Source organism: Elgaria multicarinata, chromosome 12 (assembly GCF_023053635.1).
Source record: "Elgaria multicarinata webbii isolate HBS135686 ecotype San Diego chromosome 12, rElgMul1.1.pri, whole genome shotgun sequence".
NCBI classification, from domain to species: domain Eukaryota; kingdom Metazoa; phylum Chordata; class Lepidosauria; order Squamata; family Anguidae; genus Elgaria; species Elgaria multicarinata.
The window spans coordinates 33,474,896-33,489,820 of record NC_086182.1 but is presented as its reverse complement, the minus strand read 5'-3'; positions in this window follow the sequence as shown (position 1 = coordinate 33,489,820).

The window sequence follows — 14,925 nt, the reverse complement described above, 5'->3', positions numbered from 1 at the left end:
TGTAATAAATAAATAAATAAATAAATATTACCGCGTACTCCACCAGTGCTCTGCAAATCCAGCAGGCTGTGTTCCATCCTCCAAGGGCATCATCTAGGCTGCAGTTCCAGCTTGCCTGAACACTCAGTCAGCTGATCCCAAAGACCAATCCCTGTCGTCCAGGGAGGGACCTGCTTTGGGCCTTCTTAGACTGCCTGAGAGTGTCCCCACCCAGGCTCCAGAGCCTGGAACTTGTCTATCTGGAGACTGACCCTTGCTGAGGCCTGACAGGGGCCTCATCTACACCAAGCAGGATATTGTACTATGAAAGCAGTATATAAAAGGCAGGAGCTACACCAAGCAGGATATAGCTGTATGAAAGCAGTAGATGGTGGGGCTGTGCACGGAACCCCCGATCCACTTCTGATCCTGATCCGCAACTTCCAGATCGGGTCCGCTCCGCCAGTGGTCCACTTCACTTCACTGCGGATCTGCCAGTGGTCCGCTGCCAAGCTCCAGATCAGAATCGGAGCTCGGCGGCAGTAAGCCCCCTCCCTCCTCCCCCCTTACCTGCGTCTGTCCGTGGTCCAGCAGCTGCTTCAACTGAGCCCAAGGACTCAAACAGGAAGACCAGGCTGCAGCTGTGGCCTGGTCTTCTGGTTTGAGTCCTCGGGCTCAGATGAAGCCGCCGCCGGACTGCGGACAGATGCAGGTAAGACCCTGCCCCCCTGCCCCCTTACCTGGCTCCACCACCATCGCCCCACAGGCGGCAGTGGCAGCAGCAGGGCCAGGTAACCCCCCTCCCATGCACACCACTTACCTGGTCCGTCACGGTCCGTCGCTGGCTTCACTAGAGCCCACGGCTCAACCTGGAACTGTAGGCCACTTCTGGGTTGAGCCATGGGCTCTAGTGAAGCCGGTGACAGGCCGCAATGGACCAGGTAAGACCCCCCTCCCCCCTTACCTGGCTCTGCTGCCATCGCTGCACGGGTGGTGGCAGCGCCAGGTAAGGCCCCCTTACCTTTTTTTCGGAGCTCCGGATCGAGGCAAAGGATCCACTTTCATCTCGATCCGCTCTGCAATGCTCCGCTGCCCCCCTGATCCTCTTTGCCTCCGCCTTAAGGGGAGGCGAAGCACCCAGATCCGCTTCTGCTTCTCCGAACCAAAGAGAAGCGGAGCACAGCCCTAGTAGATGGTATCTGTCAATGGAACCCAAGAGTTGTCAGTGCACTTCGATACTGCTAAGAAGCAGTAGTGTGGCTCCTGCCTTTTAAATTGCTTTCATAGTGCAATGTCCCGCTTGGTGTAGATTAGGCCAGAGTCTCAAGACAAAACTCAAGACTGGAGGACCACATCTCAGTCACCAAAATGTCTCCAAAGGTGGCCCACAATGCTTTTTGATCGTCATTTACTATGGGCTGTGTCCCCATCATTTTACAAGTCTAAAAACCAAAACAACTTGGGTGAAGAATAGCTAATGCATTTGGGGTGGACCCGTGTCAAGGCTTTTTGCCCAGTCCCTTTCACTGGTAAACAGGGTGTGTGTGTCAGGGGTATGCAGGGGAAATGTTTTTTTTTGGGGGGGTGGCAGTAGGAAGAAGCTTTTCTGTGTGGGAGGGAAGAAATCAGACTGCTGATTAAAGTTGCATTGCTACCTGTGGAGATGTTGGGGTGGGTTAGGGGCTTACCATGTTACAAGCAGAAGCAGTCTCTGCCTTTCCTTCTATTTTTAACAAATAAAAAGGAAAGAGCTGTTGTTTCCAGGCAAGCTCCTTGTTCGTTCCCTCCCCCTTGCCACACTTTCACAAATGGCAACAGAGCTGCATTGAGCAGATCTTCAGGCTGCAGTGTTTCCCCACATCACATCCTTTTATAGAGGCATAGGAGTGGGGGTGGAGAGAGCATTCCCCCCAATGGCCAGTGCCTCCATTCTTCAATAAAACTTTTTTTCCTCTGAGGACCAGATTGTGATGTTGTCTATTTCGTCCTTACCATTGCTTCACAAGAAAAGAAAAGACTTCCTTCCTTCCTTCTTTCCTTCCTTCCTTCCTTCCTTCCTTCCTTCCTTCCTTCTCTTTCATCCAAGAACAGAATCCAAAACAATGACCAACTAGATCTGCTTCACACCCCCACACCCCCACAGGTGATTCAAACAAACATGGGCCAATCTGAAATCATGTATCCAAACACCACCCAGAGAAAGTGACATGTGTCAAAGCGTTCCTTCCTGAACCCCCTCCTCTGTGCGGAGTTGTTTTCAAATGTTGACACATCCTGCTCTTCACTGCATCGCAAGCTGGGAACAGAGCCCAGAGACGGTGGACTCTGCCAGCGTTTGCTAAGGCTGTGCCTTTGCCTGCTGCCACCGTCTCTGGAAAGCAACCATGTCCAACGGGGCCCGGCAGCCAGCGACAGACTCGGTGGAATCCTGGTCTCCTTTTCATATGCTGATTGACTGCATTCATCTACATCTCGACCTGTTTGATTTTACAAGAAAGTGGGCCAGGAAACCAGACTTGGCAGGCAAGATGCATTATTAGCTTGTTCTGCTCTGGATTTGATGTGCCCAACAGCCTCGTCAAAGGCATGCATCAGCGGGAGGGGGAGAACGTCAGCAAGACGTCACTGGAGGGGGATCTACACAGCGTCGTGAAGGTGCTTGCGTGCGCCTGCAGTGCGCCCCGAAACTCATTGTGTAGATCCTGCCGTACCTGGCCAGAAGAGGAGGAGGAGGAGGAGGCGGCCCCGCATTGCCCCTCGCAGGGACAGGGCGAAAAGTTTCCGGGCTTTGCTGGGGAGTCCTTGCCACCGCCGCCCACCTCCCCGCCGGCCTCCTGCTGCCTGCGAAAGAGCCACCCGGGTCGGAGAGCTCGGCAGAAGAAGGACTCCCCACTGTGTAGATCCACCCCGGGTCTTTTATGACAACGTGGGCTGAAGGAGCCACTTGCTTGGAGGGCTAAGGTCAAGTACACGCAAATCCAGATGGGAATGAGATCCACAGGCACTAGGAAGAGATAGGGATAAATGACCTGTCTATTTGGTTTTCTTGCATTTTCTCACTTTTCCAACCTTAAATTCAGTTTCTCTTGAAGCTTGGAGAAATTTTCCAGTCTTAAGTTCAGTTTGTCACACACTTTACGGATTTTTATTTTAAGTTTCTATGAAAACTCGTAAGCTTTTTTGTTCACATTGCTCCCGGTAGATTTTTTTTTTTTGCCCAATATGCACATTTTGGCAATGTATATATTGCCTAACATTATGCATTTTTATGTCATTTCCCCTACTATACACATTTTTTCTATGCATTTTATGACTGGAGGACTTATTATTATTATTGAGCATAGAAAACCACACAGAGTACTGACTTCAGCCAAGCACTTGAGCTAGAAGGGCAAAGCTGGTTCAGGAAGGCTGGTGTCACCAAGATGAATCCAAGAGAAGGCTGGTGTGATCAAGACGAATCCAAAGGAAGTTCATAGACTAAGCAGGTAGACAGAATCAAGGCCAGGGTATGATCCAGGCAGTGAGACACTACTTAAACCAGATGTTCCAACGAGATGGTTCATTCTTCTCTGGCTTTCTGCTGTCAACAGCAGGCAACACATCACTGGCAGGTTGCAGAAGGGCCGGAAGGAATTGAGTTGGGCTACAGATGTGAAGACAAACCACCAGCACACCTGAAGCAATGAAATCATCACTCTGAACAGCTCTCCACAGAATCTGGCTTCGTCTTCTCAATCCATAACAGCAAGCGGTTTGCTCGGCCCAAGGACAGCATTGGATCAGGACGACTGTTTTAAGGGCCATTGATCAATTTGGCCTTTTGTAATCAATTTACTACACTGTAACAGATATTCCTCTCCTCTCCCTTGCCAAAAAAGAAAGAGGTATGCCATTGTGAAATGCTGCCAGATACTGTTTTGCCTTGCAAAGCAGCCCAGATTCACTGGAGCAAGAATCTCATATAAGTCAGGATGGAGTCATTAAATTGCCTGAAAATGGGGTTGCATCTCGAAGGGGCTGAAGGTAATTGATGGGTTGGGTTTTCCTGAGAGCAATGAAAAACTTCATCCAAACATTGTTTCCCCCATCAAAAGCAGGTAGAACAGGTGGTTCTTGGGGGAGCTGGAGAAAATTGACACATGACTTGAAATTGTGTCTGTAACCAGGGGTAGGGAACGTGTGGCATTTAGATCTTATTGGACTACAACACCCATCAGTCCTGCCAGCACCACCAATAATGGATGATGAGAGTTGCAGTCCAACCACATCTAGAGGCCCATATGAAATCACATCTGTGACCCATAATGCAGTGGATCTCAGGATATTTTTTACTGACCAAGGAAGGAATCCAGCTGCAGAAAAGTTGTGTAAAAATGTCTCCTCCTGACCAGTCTCAGAGTCTGAGAATTGCCCAGTGTCTCTGGATATTTCCTGGACAGTGCATAGAATCTTCTCTTCTCCAGGCTAAACAGTGCATGTTTAGCCTGGAGAAGAGAAGACTGAGGGGAGACATGATAGCACTCTTCAAATACTTGAAAGGTTGTCACAAAGAGGAGGGCCAGGATCTCTTCTCGATTAACCCAGAGTGCAGAACACAGAATAATGGGCTCAAATTATAGGAAGCCAGATTCCGGCTGAACATCAGGAAAAACGTCCTGACTGTTAGAGCAGTATGACAGTGGAGCCAATTACCATGAGAGGTCATGGGCTCTCCCACACTAGAGGCCTTCAAGAGGCAGCTGGACAGCCATATGTCGGGTATGCTTTAAGGTAGATTTCTGCATTGAGCAGGGGGTAGGACCTTCCAACTCATCTATTCTATGATTCTATGGGGTCATACTGTCACAATACCTGGTAAATAGGAGTGAGTTTAGATACAGAATATTTGACTTGGAGGTTGTTCATCTCTAGGCATGCAATAGAGATGGAGTTGAATAATTCTTCACAAAATTATGGGAAAGCAGTAATAGTGCCCTAAGCTGTTCTTATGGAGCATTTGGGGCACCGTCTACTGAAGGAAAGGACTTGAGAACATAGGAACATTAGAAGACCATACTGGATCAGACCAAGGGCCCATCTAGTCCAGAAATCTGTTCACATAGTAGCTAACCTGCTACCTTTGGGAAGTCCTCAAGTAGGACTTGAGTACAACAGCAACCTCACATCCATGCTCTCCAGAAATTAATAATCACAAGCATATTGCCTCCAATAATGGAGGTTTTTGAGGACTTGTGTTCCCCAAAACAATGTCCGATGGTACCTAAACAAGCAGTTCAGGAGGAGAAAGCAGGAGGACAGAAAGATGCAAAAATGTGTTGCCGTTATCATTGAGAATTATTACCAACACAGGCTTTGCAAATAGCAATTTATTCATTGTGAATTGTGAATTCAAAACCAAGCACACTGACTGCAATCAGTTAGGTTCTTTTCAAGTTGTCTAACAGATGTGCATTCAAAAGTATTTGTCAACAGAATACAGTCTTGTTTGGATTCATAAAAATTGAAACATATTGTCATTGGATTGGCCCCAGGGGTTGAAATCTTTGACAACAACGGTGTTTCTCTCCCTACCTGCCCACGTTTAACTATGTGAAATTTCCAAGCATAGAAACTGGCTACCCATAAGTATAGGAGAATCTTTCAGTTTTGCTTTGCCCTGCATTTGAATTTTAAACATTTCAAGCCCTTTCTTTCCTGTATATGGAAAAAAATGTACATTTTGGTAAATTCTTGGGGTAGCAGGAAGTGAACCAAAATGAAATTCTCACAGTTATGCACCAGCCGTATTAAAAAATCACAGATATTCCTTTTGTTGTTTATTCGTTCAGTCGTTTCCGACCCTTCGTGACTTCATGGACCAGCCCACGCCTGAGCTTTCTGTCGGCTGTCACCACCCCCAGCTTCCCCAAGGTCAAGTCTGTCACCTCCAGAATATCATCCCTCCATCTTGCCCTTGGTCGGCCCCTCTTCCTTTTGCCCTCCACTTTCCCTAGCATCAGCCTCTTCTCCAGGGTATCCTGTCTTCTCATTATGTGGCCAAAGTACTTCAGTTTTGCCTTTAATACCATTCCCTCAAGTGAGCAGTCTGGCTTTATTTCCTGGAGTATGGACTGGTTTGATCTTCTTGCAGTCCAAGGCACTCTCAGGATTTTCCTCCAACACCACAGTTCAAAAGCATCTATCTTCCTTCGCTCAGCCTTCCTTATGGTCCAGCTCTCGCAGCCATAGGTTACTACGGGGAATACCATTGCCTTAACTATGCGGACCTTTGTTGCCAATGTGGTGTCTCTGCTCTTAACTATTTTATCAAGATTTGTCATTGCTCTCCTCCCAAGAAGTAAACGTCTTCTGACATAGAACTGTTAAAGATGTCTATCTGAAAAAAGGAGTTGGCAACTTAATTCAACACTAACATAGCCAAACTTTTAAGAACTAGGCATTCATAGCCCTGACCTGGTGCATTTTGGCTTTTTTTTTTTTTTAACCAAACGAATAAAGCAGCAGCAATAACAACAACAACAAAATCAGACAGAATTCTCACTGATTCCTAGTTTCCTGTGTTTCATTAGCTACAAGAATGTCACTCAAAAGACTAAAAGAAGGTCTTCCAAAATGATTTAGAACTATCTCATGAGTTACATGTACTTAACGAGATGCAGATCTATCTTTGGAAGTGTTTAGCATGTTTGCCGTCTTCATTTGCATAGGAAAATAAGAAGCGTGCTCCCCGGAAATTGCTCAAGCAACGTCCAGAGAAAATTAAAAACTCCAGTAAATGTGAGAGAGGGCGGGAGAGAACACAGCAAGCGTTCCATATTTCAAGCCTGATTGTAGCTGACACTACCCAACGCAATATGGACTGCAAACATCTAATACAAGGAGAAAGCTGTCTACGCGACACGAAAAGCGGTCATGCTGTTGTAAGGCAGATGGAGGAGCTAATTTTTGCATGTTCCAGAAGTCGATCCTCATTGTTGCCAATCCGTACTTCAAAGGACACAGTGGCAGGGCCAGCTTGCTGGAATAAACTGCTCCTTGGGATAATTTGCACAATTGCTTTTTAAATGCTGAGATTGACATGGATTTACTTTGGATTTGGGGCTGGTTACCGTCGAACTGGCCTTGTGAATTCTTCAAGACCTGTCCAGAGTGGGATCAACATCTTGGAAGAAAATCTTGGGGAAATGCGTTGAGTTGTAACATGTTGCATCACTCACACAACTGGAGAGTTGTAGTGGCTGGTTTTACTTCTGTTTTATAGGCTGCATTGTTTTTACCCCTTGCAGACATTTTTTTCTAGGTTTTATTGTGTGCTGTTTTTATCAAGGTTTAGGATTTTTATTTTATGTTTTTTATTTACCTGTACATTGCCCAGAAAACTCCAGTTATTGGCCAATCTAAAAGTGTAATAAATAAAACAAATGGAAGAAAAATAAATACACCAAAAAGCCAACTCAACTTGGACTCCATCTCCTATAAAAGTGGGTGTGATTGGCTTATTGGGATAATAATATATGGCTCGGGTCCAGATTATTTGAAAGACCGTATTCTCCCTTATGAGCTTGCCCTTGCTTTGAGATCTTCTGGAGAAGCCCTTCTTTCAGTCCCACCATCTTCATAGGCGCGCTTGGTGGGAACACGGGAGAGGGCCTTATAGAATCATAGAATAGCAGAGTTGGAAGGGGCCTACAAGGCCATCGAGTCCAACCCCCTGCTCAATGCAGGAATCCACCCTAAAGCATCCCTGACAGATGGTTGTCCAGCTGCCTCTTGAATGCCTCTAGTGTGGGAGAGCCCACAACCTCCCTAGGTAGCTGATTCCATTGTCGCACTGCTCTAACAGTCAGGAAGTTTTTCCTGATGTCCAGCCGGAATCTGGCTTCCTTTAACTTGAGCCCGTTATTCCGTGTCCTGCACTCTGGGAGGATCGAGAAGAGATCCTGGCCCTCCTCTGTGTGACAACCTTTTAAGTATTTGAAGAGTGCTATCATGTCTCCCCTCAATCTTCTCTTCTCCAGGCTAAACATGCCCAGTTCTTTCAGTCTCTCTTCATAGGGCTTTGTTTCTAGACCTCTGATCATCCTGGTTGCCCTCTTCTGAACACGCCTTCTCGGTGGCTGCTCCAGTGCTCTGGAACTCTCTTCCCGGGGAAGCTAGACTGACTCCCTCCTTGATGGGCTTTTGGAAGCAGGCAAAAACTTCTTTGTTCCAGCAGGCCTTTGGAGAGTAATCTGTTCCTCCATCTATGTTAAGGACTTATAATTTTGTCATGTATTTTAAACGTTTATGTATTATTATTATTATTATTATTATTATTATTATTATTATTATTATTATTATTATTCTTTTCCTAGGTTTTACAATGTATGTTTTAAACTTTGTAAGGCCGCCTTGAGGCCCAGTATTGGGCAAAAGGCAGGATACAAATAAATATCATCATCATCATCATCATCATCATCATCATCATCATCATCATCTCCTCTGTTTTTACATCAGTCCACTGTTGCAGTTGGAGTTCTGAAGCTTTTGCATCCTAGAGCTGAATGTCCACATTTTACCATGAACCTTTAGCTCCCTCCTTGAGCAAAACATCTGAGACATTTGTTTAGCTAAGCCAAGAGAGTATTGATAATATTAGCAGGACTTTCTGAGGAAGCTTCCACATGATCCTAGTGTCATTAGATTTCACCTAAAATGAGATTCAAAGTGAGCACTCAGGGAAATGTCTAAATGTGTCCATGCACTTTCAGGACCCAACACTTGCAGAATGGGGCTTTGCTGCATCTAAAAATAACCTGAAATGTGGGGGTGGGTGGGTTTGATGCCTTTTTCCAGTGTCAGACAGGTTTGCAGAGCTTGTAGAATGGAGGTCTGCTGGCCTGTCCCAAGCTGGAAACAAGCATTCCTGCTCATTTCTGGGATTATTTTTAGAAGCCCAGAAAATGGTGGGTCCTGGAAATGCAACAGAAACAGCAGAAGCAGAGCACCCTCACTGTATGCTTTCCCATGGCTTCTCCTCTAGAAAATTTCTAGGAAGTGTAAAAAAGTGAGTGGGGGAGAGAAGAAAAGGATTTTCTGTATGATAAGTCAACATTCTTCAAGGGGAATGTACATTCTTCAAGTACATCCCTGATCATTTGGGATCCATGAATTCTAGCAGCAGCCATTCCAAATTCTGCCCTACTTACATAAATGAGTGCTGTCTATTTTCAACCATTGGAAGCCTTAAGGGTAGAGAAACCAATGATGCATTGTTGTGACCTCAAAACCATCTGGGGCCTTTCAATAAAGCCTACTGTGCCTTTCAGCTTTTTTGCAGTTTCGGGATATTTGGAGCTGCATCATCTTGGGGGTAATCTGTCAGGGGCTGCATGGTGGCTGTGGCAGGTGCCAAAGGCAGTGGTGAGCAGAAATTTGGACCCACCCAAAGAGCTAAAATGTGCTCTCTCTCTCTCTCTCTCTCTCTCTCTCTCTCTCTCTCTCTCTCTGTGTGTGTGTGTGTGTGTGTGTGTGTGTGTGGCCTTAGCTAGACCTAAGGTTTATCCCAGAATCGTCCCTGGGTCGTCCCTGCTTGCTCCCGAGATATCCTGTGTGTCATTTACATGACCAGGGATGACCTAAGGCCTCTCTGTCTCTCTTTCTACCACCCCTCCCCACTTCCTCCTATCCTGTTGTGTGCAGGAATAGGGACAGGTGACTCTTGCAAGAGGCCTAAACTGTTCGCTTGTAGAGAACTTTAGAAATTAGGCTGAGGGCCACAAGTTGTTCATTGCAGGGCTTTGGATGGAACCTGGAGAAACCGACGCTCTCTATCCCTGGCTAACACAATCAGCATCCTGTCCCATTTCCTGTGAATGCTAAGCTTGGGATCCTTCACCATCCTGCTGCGGCTGCTGAGCTGTCCAGCAGGAAAGCAGTAGAGGAACTGTCCAACTAAGGAGTTGCACCAGCCACTTTCAGGCAGTCAATGAGAGTCTTTTTACCTGCTTCTCATGTCCCAAGCCTTCTTTGAGAGCCAGCGGGTCCTTGATTCAGAGTATACTGAGGTTCACATTTGTTCCCTGGTAGTAGGCCATAGATATGGAAAGCTTTAGGCTCCCAGAAGTGTGGTACACCTTCTGTTCTATGGTTTGGTTATGACCCATCACTGGGGTTCATTGCGGCAGTTTGGGTTGAGGATGTGACCATTTGGGGTGCATTGAGTTCCTCAACTCTGCAGACTCTCCAGATGGGGCAATGTCCAGGAAGATGATCTAGGTGGGTTTTTTGGCAAGGAACAGTGCTTTATCCAATATGTACTAGGGCCAGAAATGGGACATTCCTCAAAGAAAGAATATTCTGGTATTAAGTCAAGTCACCAGCTTGTCCTGGACTGATTCAGAGGTTGTTGTCCCACAGTGATTAGACCATTCTACACCTACACAAACAAGATATGTGATGATATTTCAGTCATGACACACACTGCTCTCTTGGGTTTCCCCCAGGTCTTTGTGTTTCTTCAGGGAACTGTAAACTGCACCCACACAAGATACCAATGTATTCATCTCTTCTGGAGTGAAAGAGAAGTGAATCAAAATCCCTAATCTTATTGGTGTTGGTCAACTTCCTTTTCAATGCACTGCAACCTCTGATTCACCCACTCAGATTGTGATTCATGTTAACCTCACATCAGAGATGAAAGCAAGCCCAGGCCTTGGAGAACATACTGTGTGTGAAAACCCCTCTTTCTCTCTTTAACCCCTTTTGCAAGGCAAAGTTCCATTCAAATGCCAGACCGAGGCAATCCTAAGTCCACTTCCTTGGAAAGAAATTCCACTGAAACCAATGGGACTCAATTCAAAGTAAACACACATAGGCACCCAGCTTTGGAGTGTCAGAAAGATGCTAATTCTTGCAGCTGCTGGGTTTTTTTTACACTGGTTTCAAGTACTAAGAAGGATTCTCTCTCTCTCTCTCCTGGAAATGAAGAGTCAGCAACTCTTAAGAGACAACATTCCTCCTACAAAGTTCCTAACAAGCCACCGCTGGGACTCGAAATCCATCCCCTCGTCTTCTCAGACTACGACAGCTGCAAACCAGAGCAGCCCCCCCCTTTTGCTGACTCAGAGGATGGTGCACTGGGGTGTTGCATGATGTTAGAACAAGATGAGCAAAGCCACAGAGAGAGATTAGCAGCTGGAGGGGAGAAGAGAGGCGAGCGGCGGTGGTGGGGAGGGGAGGGGGGATCTACATTCGAGCTAAACACCTGCTTGGGAGCTTGTTGAGTGATGGGTTTATCTCTCCAAGACAGAGAAAGTATTGCTACGATGATATGGTGACTGCCTGGCATATTCTGTCTCATGCGGAGGGGGGCGGGGTGGAGTTGGATGGGAAGAAGGAGAGACTGTATCACGCTGATTGTCAGTCAATCTAAGAACTCTGCTTTTGCAGTCCCTTGGCAGCATAAATACCAAGCGGAGCGCATTCAACACAGCAGATGGGAACATTTTACGCTGGCTGGGGAGAGATAAGAGGCAAAGAGACACTGCACAGCACGCCCTCCCCCAAACAGAATATTTGCTGGAGGTGGAAACTATATTATTATTATTATTATTATTATTATTATTATTATTATTATTATTGAAAGTTTAGCAATTGCACAAAGCACAGACCTGAAGATCTCATTGTGCAGAAGCATTAGCACTGAGATTCTTCCCTACACACCTTATCCCCAACTTTTCATGTGCTACTTGTCTGAGTCAATGTCAAGGTAAAGGGGGGGGGGAGTCACCTAACTGTGTATATAGAGGTGGGCCACACACTATTTGCAACCTTTAGAACCAGTGACTCCCCTACTGACTCTTTTCAGAGGCATTCCTTCCTTGTCATAGAATCATAGAATCATAGAACAGCAGAGTTGGAAGGGGCCTACAAGGCCATCGCGTCCAACCCCCTGCTCAATGCAGGAATCCACCCTAAAGCGTCCCTGGCAGATGGTTGTCCAGCTGCCTCTTGAAGGCCTCTAGTGTGGAAGAGCCCACAACCTCCCTAGGTAACTGGTTCCATTGTCATACTGCTCTAACAGTCAGGAAGTTTTTCCTGATGTCCAGCTGGAATCTGGCTTCCTTTAACTTGAGCCCGTTATTCCATGTCTGTAAAGAAGATGGGGATACACATACACACACACACTTGCTCCTGTTTCTCCTTACAGTGCCATCATGCGAACCGCTATGCCATACTGGCTCTCATTGTCAACTTTCCCCCACATATATTTTCCAGCATAGCATATGTTTCAGGAGAAACATGCATGTTTTCCTGTGAAGAAAATTGCATTAATTTTGGAAAAGTATTATTATTATTATTATTATTATTATTATTATTATTATTATTATTATTATTATTATTTGTATCCTGCCTTTTGCTCAATGCTGGGCCTCAAGGCAGCCTTACAAAGTTTAAAACATACATGGGGGGGGGGAACAAAACCATATACATTTAAAATACACAACAGAATTATAAGACATTAACATAGATGGAGGGCCAGATTATTCTCCAAAGGCCTGCTGGAACAAAAACATTTTGGCCTGCTTCTGAAAGCCCATCAAGGAGGGAGCCAGCCTAGCTTCCCCGGGAAGAGAGTTCCAGAGCATTGGAGCAGCCACCGAGAAGGCCCTCTCCTATGTTCCCACCAAACGCGCCTGTGAAGATGGTGGGACTGAAAGAAGGGCTTCTCCAGAAGATCTCAAAGCACGGGCAGGCTCATAAGGGAGAATATGTTCTTTCAGATAACCTGGACCTGAGCCATAGAAGGCTTTATAGGTCATAACCAGCACTTTGAATTGTGCCCGGAAACAGACTGGAAGCCAGTGGAGCTGTTTTAACAGGGGAGTTCTCTGCTCCCTGTAACCAGCCCCAGTCAACAATCTGGCTGCAGCTCTTTGAACCAGCTGGAGTTTCCGAACACTCTTCAAAGGCAAACAAAAGAAAACCCTGAAACTCCACAGACTCCACACAGCCTGGAGAGGCCAGTGCATAGAGGATCCCACAGATTGGATTCTTAGGGCAGATCTACACCAAGCAGTATATAGCACTATGAAAGTGGTATGAAAGCAGTTTATGGAGGCAGGATCTATGCTACTGCTTTAGAGCAGTATTGAAGTGCACTGACATCTGTTGGGGTACATTAAAACATACCATATACCATTTTTATACCACTTTCATAGTGTTATATCTTGCTTGGTGTAGATATGTCATGGGCCCCAACAGTTGTCAGTGCACTTCAGTACCGCTATAAAGCAGTAATATAGATCCTGCCCTAGAAATCCAATGCCATTTTAGTTCATTTCAAATTTCTCCAGAGTTCCTACCTGTGGGTTACTGCCAGTGTTTCCTGCAGCCAAAAAATGAGGCTGCTTTTCCTTCTACCTTCAGAGGCAAAGATGGACTCTCTATCAGGTTGGGAGCAGGATGAAGAGACTTTCACAAAGGATTCTCTCTTGAGCTCAGCACTACAATGATCTTCTTTTTTGTATTGAGCATGTAACATTACAGCGCCTGTCAGCTCCCATTGCGAGTGACGACTTGGATAAATCTCTCTGTTTTCTCCACATTTTCCCCTGCATTGTTTCCACCAGCAACAGTCAAACATGAAAAATGGAGGGACATGGGAGGCTTTGTGGACAGAAACCCTCCAGTGCAATGGACTGGAGGAGCCTTGGCAATGAGTGCAAATTGCGATTCCCTTGTAATTAGGTGGGGATGGATAAACATTTTTGGGCAAAGAGGAAAGGAGACAGGATGGAAATGGGGGGGGGGGAAATAGTTTGTTTCACTTTTTAATAAACATCAAACTCTTTTGCTCTTCCCAAACTAATATGTGAACTGGATCACAGTTCTCCTTTAATTTTCATGCTTCTCTGAATTTTGTAATACAACTCTCAAAGAAGGAGGAGGAGGAGGAGGAGGAGGAGGAGAAGTCCAATAGAAGCTGGGGACAATGGTGATGAGAAAGTAGACTCACAGAAGGAAAGAGGGCCATTGAGGGTGTCTCAAAAATAAGGAGCCAGACCTGGGAACTAGTGTTTGCGTTATTAAAAGTGTTGGCCCCAGAATGTGGGTGGGGATCCATTTGGCCTCCAGTTCAGGCAGCCAACCATTCTCCTATCCTCAGAAATGCCCTGAGTTGAGGATTCTGTAGACCAAGGCCTAAACTACACCAAGCAGGATATTGCACTATGAAAATGGTATGAAAGCAGTATCTGGAATGTGTCAATGGGCCCCAACTTGTCAGTGCACTTCAATACCACTATAAAGCAGTTCTGTATCTCCTGCCTTGTATATACTGCTTTCATACCACTTTCATAGTACAATATCCTGCTTGGTGTAGATCAGGCCCAACAGACAATGGACCATGAATAGGCTTCAACCTCTACCCTTCCAGTTGCCTGCCTGTCCCTTCGTACCCTTGGAGTGGGCAGGCACTGATAACTTGAGGCATGTCTACACCAGCCCTGTATCCCGGGACCATCCTGGGATCATTCCTGTTTATCCAAATACCACACAGGGTATCCCGGGAGCAGCCAGGGATGGTCCCTCCATTTTCCTGGGATAACCCTTAGGTGTAAAAAGGGCCTTGGAATTCAGGAGGCAGGGAAGAAAGGTGAGAGGCATATCTTCAACCTGGATGGTTTGATATCTCCAGAGACTTTTACACTTGGAGCAAGCCCCTCTGTGGCCTTGGAGCAAGCCTCAATGTGGCGTAAGGTCACATTCTTGCACTAGCCAAACTCCGGACTGTGCTTCTAAAGAAGGGATGGGGATCCTGATGTTGTTGAACTCCAACTCCTTTGAGCCTCTGCCAGCATGACCAATGGCCAATGATTATGAGCATTGGAATCCAGCATAAGAACATGAGGAGAACCAAGGGTCCATCTAGTTTAGCATACTGTTCACAGAGAGGCCAAC